This window comes from Onychomys torridus, chromosome 8 (assembly GCF_903995425.1).
Source record: "Onychomys torridus chromosome 8, mOncTor1.1, whole genome shotgun sequence".
NCBI classification, from domain to species: Eukaryota; Metazoa; Chordata; class Mammalia; order Rodentia; family Cricetidae; genus Onychomys; species Onychomys torridus.
In genome coordinates this window covers 9,317,521-9,326,412 of record NC_050450.1, presented here as the reverse complement: position 1 = coordinate 9,326,412, position 8,892 = coordinate 9,317,521, and the positions used below count along the sequence as shown (strand labels likewise).

Here is an 8,892-nt window from a genome sequence, read left to right as displayed (position 1 = left end):
TCCAGTGTCTTCCATTTATCTCTATTTGATCACCTTGGCAAGGCCCAGTTTCCAAATAAGGTCTTATTCTGGGGTTCTGGGCCTGCCTTGTGTGCAGGGACCCTCCTCCAGTAGTTCCTGAGACTGGGATCCCTACCCTATGCCAGACCCTCCCAGGCAAGCACCCAAGCAAGCCTGCTTGCTGCCAAGTGACAGGGATGGAGATGGCCAGGCCCATAGGGTTCCAGGTCCAACTTCTGTGGCTGACAGAGGAATGAACAAAGACTCAAAGAAGGACAGAGACTTCCTGAGGTCACACAGGTGACTTAAGGACCAGAGCTAGACCTCAGCCAGTGTCCCCATAGCTCTAGAGCATTAGGAGACCATGGCCTGTCCAACCTCCATCCTTGTGCGCATCATGCTCTTATGCACACATACATTCACACTCAGCTCCACACCAAGCCCACCTCACTTAACCACTGCTGTGTTATTTCCTGAAGCTGTGCTAATCATTGACCACAAGCTCAGGGGAGTGTGCCCTTCACAAATCCTTTTATAGTCCTCCAAGTAGAGATCCACAGTGATTCTCTTGTGGCTAAAAGCCTTTGGGAAGCTCTTCAGCTCCCTGAGGCTGCTGCCTCCCTTGCTTACAGCTCTTTCATTATGGTCTCTTCTGTAACTCTTGCTCCTGGTGCCCACCCTACCTATACTTGCCTTTTAGGAGTATCTCTATGACTGTAGTGGACTCACCTGGCTCTTTCAGCATCTCTCAAAGTCCTTTTCGACATATAGTCAACAATGGCAGGTACCAGGATTGGGGGCATGGAAGTTCTCAGGGGCCATTATTCATGTCTGATTTTATGTATTTTGTGGTTTAAAAGTTTTAAATGATTTGCTTTTTGTTTTGTGTAGATTAAACACATTAGTGATTAACTCTGCATCACCAATATCATGATAAGGGAAGAAATCCTTGGTGTCATTTAAACCAAAAGCGAGGGGTCCCCATTTCAATTCTCTGCTTCATGCTCCCTCTGTCTCTGTCCTCTTGTTTGTCCGTTGTGTGAGTCTGAATTTGTGCTGCCTCAAAGCTGTCTGGTAAATGTGTCCCTGTGTGTCTGTGTCTGTCTGTCTGAATGTGTCTGTCCCTAACAAAGGCCTTTGCCCCGTTTTTACTGCACAGCACAGAAAGTGTCCCATGGGGAAGCAATGGGACACTTTACAGAAGTCTTTCACAGAGTTTGCAAGGGATGATGTCACTGACTGCAACTGACCTGCACAGCAATCAGAACTACTTGTTTATTAAGCAATATCCAAATGTTTTATTCAGCATTTATGGTGGACATCCATTTTATAAGCCACCTCTGACATCTACTTTTGCTGTTCTCAACAAATGATTATCAGAGCACAAGTGCATTCCTGTGGGCCCAGGCATGGAGGAGTGCATCATTTAAGATTACAGGTTTGCATTAGCTTAGGTTATAAAGGTTGGTTACATAGGAAATTCAAGGCAAGTAATAGTGGTTGATACATTGTTGTTCTCTTGAACAAGGCCTTAAGCAAACAGGCTGAGTACACATTAGGAAAACAGTCTTAAGTCTTACATGACCTCAAGGTATACTAACAACTCTGCCTGTAAGGCCCAGAAAAAGCCCCAGTCTCTTAGAATGTAAGAGATATTTTCTTAATATTGCATCACCACAATTTGTTTGTTTGTTTGTTTGTTTTCTTTTGAAGACAGGGTCTCACTATGTAGCTCTGGCTGTCCTGAAACTCACTGTGTAGACCAGGCTGGCTCGAACTTGAACTAGACCAGAGATCCACCTGCTTCTGCTTTCTGGGTGCTGGGATTAAGGGTATGTACCATTACTCCCAACATCACCATGTATATGAGTGTTTTGCCTGTATGTATGTTTGTGCACCATGTAGTTTCAGTACCTGAGAACACCAGAAGAAGGCATCAGATTCTCTGGAGCAGTAGTTGCAATTGTTAGTTGCCAGGTAGGGACTAAGATTTGAATCCAGGTCCTCTGCAAGTCCTCATAACCACTGAGCCACCTCTCCAGCCCCTTATTCATGTTTTACAGTACTGAGGATGAAATCCTGGCCTTATGCATTCCAGGTAAGTGCTCTATCATTGAATATATCCCAGCCCTCAGAGAGCGCCACCCAGCCTCCCACACACCATAACCCCCTCTCTCACCTCTCTCCCAGTAACTCCTGCACACATCTATGTAGCAGGACCACTGCTGCTCCGAACGAAAGGGAACAGCTGACTGTCACTCTTACAGAAAAGGACACAGAAGCTGCAAGAGAAGTAACTTGGGCAAAGCCACCTGACAAGGAGAAGGAAATCAAGTCAATTTCCACACTTGGGAGAGTGTGCCCTCCCATGGCACCTCATGGCCCTACCAAACTGTTGCCTTCTTGACAGTAACTAAATTAAGGGTTCAGTGTATGTCAGGTCCTTAAATACCTGTGGTTTGAAGCACACACCAGCCTATTGTTAGGAAGGAGTTTCTAAAAGAGTAGAAGCAATAGAGTTTATTATGGACACACAACCACAGAGGCCACGAAGTCCTACAATCTGCCAGCCACAAGCTGGAGATGCAGAGACAAGTGGTTTAGTTGGAGCCAGAAGGCCTGAGAACCAGGGATGTGTACTGCAGCTGTTGTTGGGGTATTTATTATTATTGTTGTTGTTGTTATTACTACTTTACTACTTTTTTGTTATTTAAGACATGATCTCTTTTTTGTTTGTTTGTTTGGTAGGTTTGGTTTGGTTTTTGAGACAGGGCTTCTTTGTGTAACAGCCCTGGCAGTCCTGGAACTTATGCTATAGACCAGAATGTCCTGGAACTCACAGAGATCCACCTGTCTTTGTACCACCACCACCACCACCCACCTTGGATCTCTCTATTCTGTAGCCCTGGCTGTCCTGGAACTATGTAGACCAGGCTGGCCTCAAACTCAGAGGATCCACTTGCCTCTGTCTGTCGGGTGCTGGGGTTAAAGGTGTGTGCCATCATATCTAGCTTATTATAACATTGTGTGTGTGTGTGTGTGTGTGTGTGTGTGTGTGTGAGTGAGAGAGAGAGAGAGAGAGAGAGAGAGAGAGAGTGTACATGGAGACCAGAGGACAACTTGCATGCAGGAGTAAGTTCTCTCCTTCGACTATATGTCCCAGAGATCAAACTCAGGTTATCAGCACCTTTCTTTCCCTGCTAATCCATCTCGCTGGCCCTGGGGCTGTTGTTTAAGTGCTGGAGTCCATAGGCCCAAAAATCCAGAGGTCTTATTGTCCAAAGATGGAAGAAGAGCAGGGTCAAGCTTCAGAGGCAAGAGCAAACTGTTCACACCCTACTCTGGGAAGAACCGATCCGGCCAGTGGTGAAGGTGTAGCTCTGTACTTGGAGGACCTCCAGGAGCCCTCAAATGTGCAGCAGAAACCATGTCTACCAGCCACCAGGGCACTACCAGCCCAGCTGGGCAGACACTCAAATTAACTACCACATGCCCTAGGAGGCTGGCCATGTGGAAGCCTTGTCTTACGTCTAAAGAAACTGAGGCCCACAGAGGCAGAGTGACTTCACCATGGTCACAGGGTCTGCTCCCCAGGCTCGTATGTCCATGTTCATGGGTTGTTGAAGGACTAGCTGTATGATAGGACACAGGGAAGGAGGGCCTAGGGCCAAGGTCGTCTGGCTGGGAGGCATTGGTGTGGGACCCTCAACACCCATTGTGTCTGGCAAAGCTACTTGTCCAGGTTTTAATCCCCCTGTTCTCTACACACGGCTGCCCACGCCATCAATGGCTAGCTGTCCCCAAGCAGCCTCCCTCTACCAGCTAAGCTAAATCCACCACCACAGCCTGGGGACATGCAGATGGTGGCTCAGCTGCAGCCATGAGGTCCAGAGCCCCATGGGACCTTGGTTAAAGCCAGAAACAGGTGACCTCCTTGTTTTCTTTTGAGGCAGTGCTTCAGGTATCCCAGGCTGGCATTAAACTCACAGCTGAGGATGACCTTGAATTTCTGATCCTCCAGCCTCTACCTCCTGATTGTGAGATTACAGTAAGTGATCACATCCAGTTTCTGAGGTGCTGGGGACTGAACCCAGGGCTTTGTCAGGCAACTCTACCAACTGAGCCACATCCCAGCCCTGACTTCTAAGGACCTGCCAAACACTTCCCCAGTCTCTGATAACTTGATCATTAATTTTCATTTGGTTTTTGGTTGTTGGTTCTTCTGCTTTGGTTTTGGGTTTCCAAGACAGGGTTTCTCTGTGTAACAGCCCTGGCTGTCCTGAACTCTCTCTCTGTAGACCAGGCTGACCTCCAACTCACAGAGATCTGCCTGCCTCTGCCTTCCGAGTGCTGGGTTTAAAGGTGTGCACCACCACATCCGACTCCTTTCAGCACTTTTGATGGCTGTTTTTGAAGTATCCTTTGATTAGTAGTAAAATCTCAAAATAAGTAAAATAAACAAGCAAACTCAAGCTTGCAAGGCAAGAATTTATTGACTGAGTTACCAACCCAGCCTCTACCTTTGTCTTTTCAAGACAGCATCTCATGCTGCTCTGAAACTCACTGTGTAACCCAGGCTGGCACTGAACTCATGGCAAATGGTGATGGCTGGTCTTTCTGGGCCTCTCTGCTGTCTGTGGCCAGCTGGATGGGTCAGTGACGTGAAGGTTGTGAGGACGGGCTCACAAGTGGTACTCAAGGATCGCTTTTTGGTTTGGTTTTGTCAGGATGTCAGGAGTTCCCCAGCACCTTCAGCTACCTCAACATGTTTCCACACATCCAACCCTCAGAGCGAATTTTAGCCTCCTAACATCCCCAAGTGACAGGTGATCTCATGACCCCCAACAAACAGAAGGTTGACTGAAGATTCAGGCAGAGAAAAAGGCAGAATGAGGATTTGAACCACAGCAGGATGGGTTCCCCCATGCTAATGAATTTTGCGGGAACTACTGGACCTAGCTTGTGTGGGCAGAGAGGTCTGTCTGGGAGAGGTCTTCATTTGGGGCAACTCCCTTGTCACCTTGTAGAGCCAAGGCAGGGCCGGGGAGCACTGGAGCCCTTCTCCAGACAGCCTTGTCTCCAGACAGCCCTGCACTGGGGGATGCCTGGCATGACTGTCCATCTCAGCCCTCATGCTATCATGGGGCAGCCGGACAGACTTCCTTAGCAGTGGCTCTCAACCTTCCTGATTTAATTCAGTTCCTCATGTAGTGGTGACCCCAACCATAACATTATTTTCATTGCTACTATTATGAATCCTAATGTAAATATGTGTGTTTTCCTGTGGTCTTAGGCAACCTCTGTGAAAGTGTTGGCCAACCCCCAAGGGTGTCATGACCCACAGATTGAGAACTGCTGCTCTATTAGAAGGCAACTCCTTCCTGTGTGCCTACTGAATGGGAGGCCCTTGGCCAGGCTCCTACAGCAGCACTGTCACCATGAAGGCAGGTCACACGGGAAGCTGAGGGACAGTAAGCAGCTTGCCCAGGGTCATATGGCACAGCTGGAATTTAGACCCAATCCAGTATCTCTCAGGTTCCAGTCTGTGACTTTAAAAGAGGGGTTTTTTTTGGGGGGGGGGGCTGCTTTGTTTGTTTATTTTAGTAAGAGAGGGTCTTACTAAGGATGGCTTGGAATTCTCTGTGTGGCCAAGGTTGCCCTTGAACTCCAAATCCTCACACTTCCAAGTGCTAGGATTATAGATTAAGATTTAATTAAATTAATTTACATTTTAACTGATTAATCTTCTAATTAATCTATTTTAAAATAACTAAATAGCAATTAATTTATCATATGTGTATGTGTTTTTGCTACATGTATATGTACATACTATGTGTGTGCCTGGGACCTGTGGAGGTCAAAGTCCCTGGAATTGAAGTTATTGATGGTTATGAGCCACCATGTAGGCACTGGGAACCAAACCAGGGTCCTCTGTAAGAGAAACAGGTGCTCTTAACTGCCAACCCAACTCTCAAACCCTAAGCTTAGTTTACTTTTATTTTGTGTGTATGAGTGTCTTGCCTCCATGTGTGTATGAGAACCACATGTAAGCTTGGGGCTCACAGAAGGCAAGAAGGCATTAGATACCCTAGAACCGGGGTTACAGATGGTTGTGAGCTGTCACGTGGGTGCTAGGACCCATACTCGGGTCCTCTGGAAGAGCAGCCAGTATTCTTAATTGCTGAGTCAACTCTCCAGCCCCTAAAACAGAATTTTGCTTGTACAAGCATCCCTGGTGTACTCAACTCTATAGACAATGATTAGCCAAGAAAGAGAACCATGACAAAATCCCAAACTTCACTCAGATGTCTTGATGGTAAAGATGATCCCAGGACGATCTGTTTTACATTAGTAGCTTTTCCTTTTTGTTTTTAAAGACAGGGTTTCTCTGTGTAGCCCTGGCTGTCCTGGAACTCACTCTGTAGACCAGGCTAGCCTCGAACTCACAGAGATCCACCTGCCTCTGCCTCCCAAGTGCTGGGATTAAAGGCATGTGCCACCACTGCCCAGCACATTAGTAGCTTTATAACACAGGATAAAGAGGATGAGAAGCAATAACCACAACACTCAGGACACTGAGGCAGGAAGATAATGAGTTTGAAGCCAGCTGGGGCTAAAAAGCAAGATCCTATCTCAAAACAAACAAACAAAAACAATTAAACAAGCAAAAGAAATTTGTCTTAAAGAATAAGCTTTTCCAGCCTCAGGCTGGGGCAGCAAGGAGAAGGTCCCAGAGGACAAAGCTCTCAGTTTAAGAGTCTAAAGGCGCAAAGACAGCAGGGGTCTTCTGTTAAGACTGCCACTCCTCCAGTGGAATCGTCAACAGAACCCTCATCAGGGACACAAAGTGTCATGAAAAGGCCTTGAAGGAAGATGTCAAGAAGAAAGAACTACAGGAACTAAATGAGTTGTTCAAACCTGTAGCTGCTGCACAAAAAACTAAGGTGAAGCTCCCAAAGCTGTGATGTGTGCACTTTTCAAACAAGGACAGTGCACTAAAGGAGATAAGCATCTGCTCTCCCCTGACCTCATCTCGGAGAGAAGAGGGGAAAAACAAAGTGTCTGCATTGAGCCAGAGATGAAGAACTTGAAATACATACTATGGGTAATGAGGAGCAGAACAAGATGGAGGAAGTAGTACACGAGGCAGAAAAGGAAAACCAAACTCACATGGTGTGCAGACATTTCCTTGAAGCTATTGAAAAGAACAAGTATGGCTGGTTGGGAGTCCTGGAGGCGGGAACAGTCACATGCATCACCCTGCCCTTCCTTCTGGAAAGACAGAAAGAAAAGAGAAAGAAGAAGAAATTTTATTAGATGATCTAATTGAAAGATCAATCTGCCTTATGTTCAAATGTTACCAAACTCACTGCAGAATCTTTTCTCAAGTGGAAGTGTAGGGTCCAAGGAAATGCTGAAGGAAGACCCCAGACTCAAACAGTATGTAAGACAAAGCGCGTTTATTAATAACTGAGCATGCGTGTGGGGTCGTTCACCTGTACACAATGCCAACGACACCGAGAGGCGTGTGCAGGCTCCTTTTAAACAGCTAAGAGGGTTCAGGGACGACTAGGTCATCTTCAATATGATTGGTTATACAAGCAGCAGTTACATTAGTATACTTTTAATTGGCTGAGGTTTAGTCTCATTTTTGGACACATCTGCACAAGCCTGGGAAAGTCTGGACGTGATTTAGAAGGGGCTGCTGGATTTGTCCTTGAGACATTGTGAGGCTGGCTCAAGCCTCATCCCTGAATGCAAGGGCCTTGTGGAGAAATGATCCTTTGTGGGACAGACACCTGTTTGCCCCTCTCAGAGAACTGAAACCCAAACTCAGTTGTGAAAGTGGGAGAGTTTAACCACTTCAGAAGAGAAGGAAAAGACAAGAAAAGATTGATACGCTTGAACAGGACATGGAGAGATGGAAAGCTGACTTCAAAGCAGGGTGGTGACCAGTGGTCATGAGGTGTTTGAGTTTGGTCCCAAGCTGGTCAATGAGGAGGAAAGGAGGGAACAGATGGTACACAGAACATTCAGGGGACAGGTGGTGAGGTTGATGATTCTATGAATGTAAATGACCCAAATTTAAGCCTGCACATCCCAAGAGATGTAGAAGAGACTGGTATCTCTATGGCCAGTCTTGAAAGGTTCAGCACACACACTTCAGATAAAGACGAAAACAAATTAAGTAAAGTGTCTGGAGGCCGGACTGAGGATGGCGAAAGAAGCAATTTGGATGAGGACAGTGGAGGGAGCCAAGAAAATGGGGGGAAAAAAACCCAAAAACAAACAAAAAAAAAACAACCCAGGATCAATGCTGTTCCCTTGGTGAAAATCTGCCACTGGGGAAGACCTGGATGAGCTAGAAGGAGAATTACACACACTTGATCTAGAAGAATGATACCAGACAAGTCAAGGAAGAAAATCAGGTCAGCTCAACACGATCAATGCTAATTGAAATTGACTCTGATGTTCTGCCGCCGAGATCAACAGGATGCTTGCTTGTTTCCTCTGGTGGCACTGAAGGGATGCTGCCCTTCAGTCTTCTGACTCTGACGACATCTCACAATAAGTTCTGAGTAGCTGATAAACTGGAAATGGTCTTAGGTAGGCAGTGGTTGTATCTGTCCACTCCCATCGGGAGTGTAACTGCTTCTCTGGAGTTTGTGTTTTAATGGGCATGGATTATTTCCAGGAAGAACAAATTTTTCCTTAAAATACTTTCCATTTGTGGCAGTTTTTAATGAGTGGTTTCCTTTCCTTTGTATTTATCTGTTTTAAAGACTGCCTAAAAGGCAAACACTGTGCTTGATAAAGGAAACTGCATATGCAGATTCAGTATTGTCCATCTGTGACAAATGGATGGACACAGAGAATGGGACTTGTCCAAGC

The 8,892-nt window shown here is 46.2% G+C and overlaps 1 pseudogene; it reads left to right on the top strand.

Annotated features, from left to right (window-relative positions):
- Positions 1 to 2,087: 2,087 nt before the first annotated feature.
- Positions 2,088 to 8,401, top strand: LOC118588233 (annotated as a pseudogene).
- Positions 8,402 to 8,892: the final 491 nt, after the last annotated feature.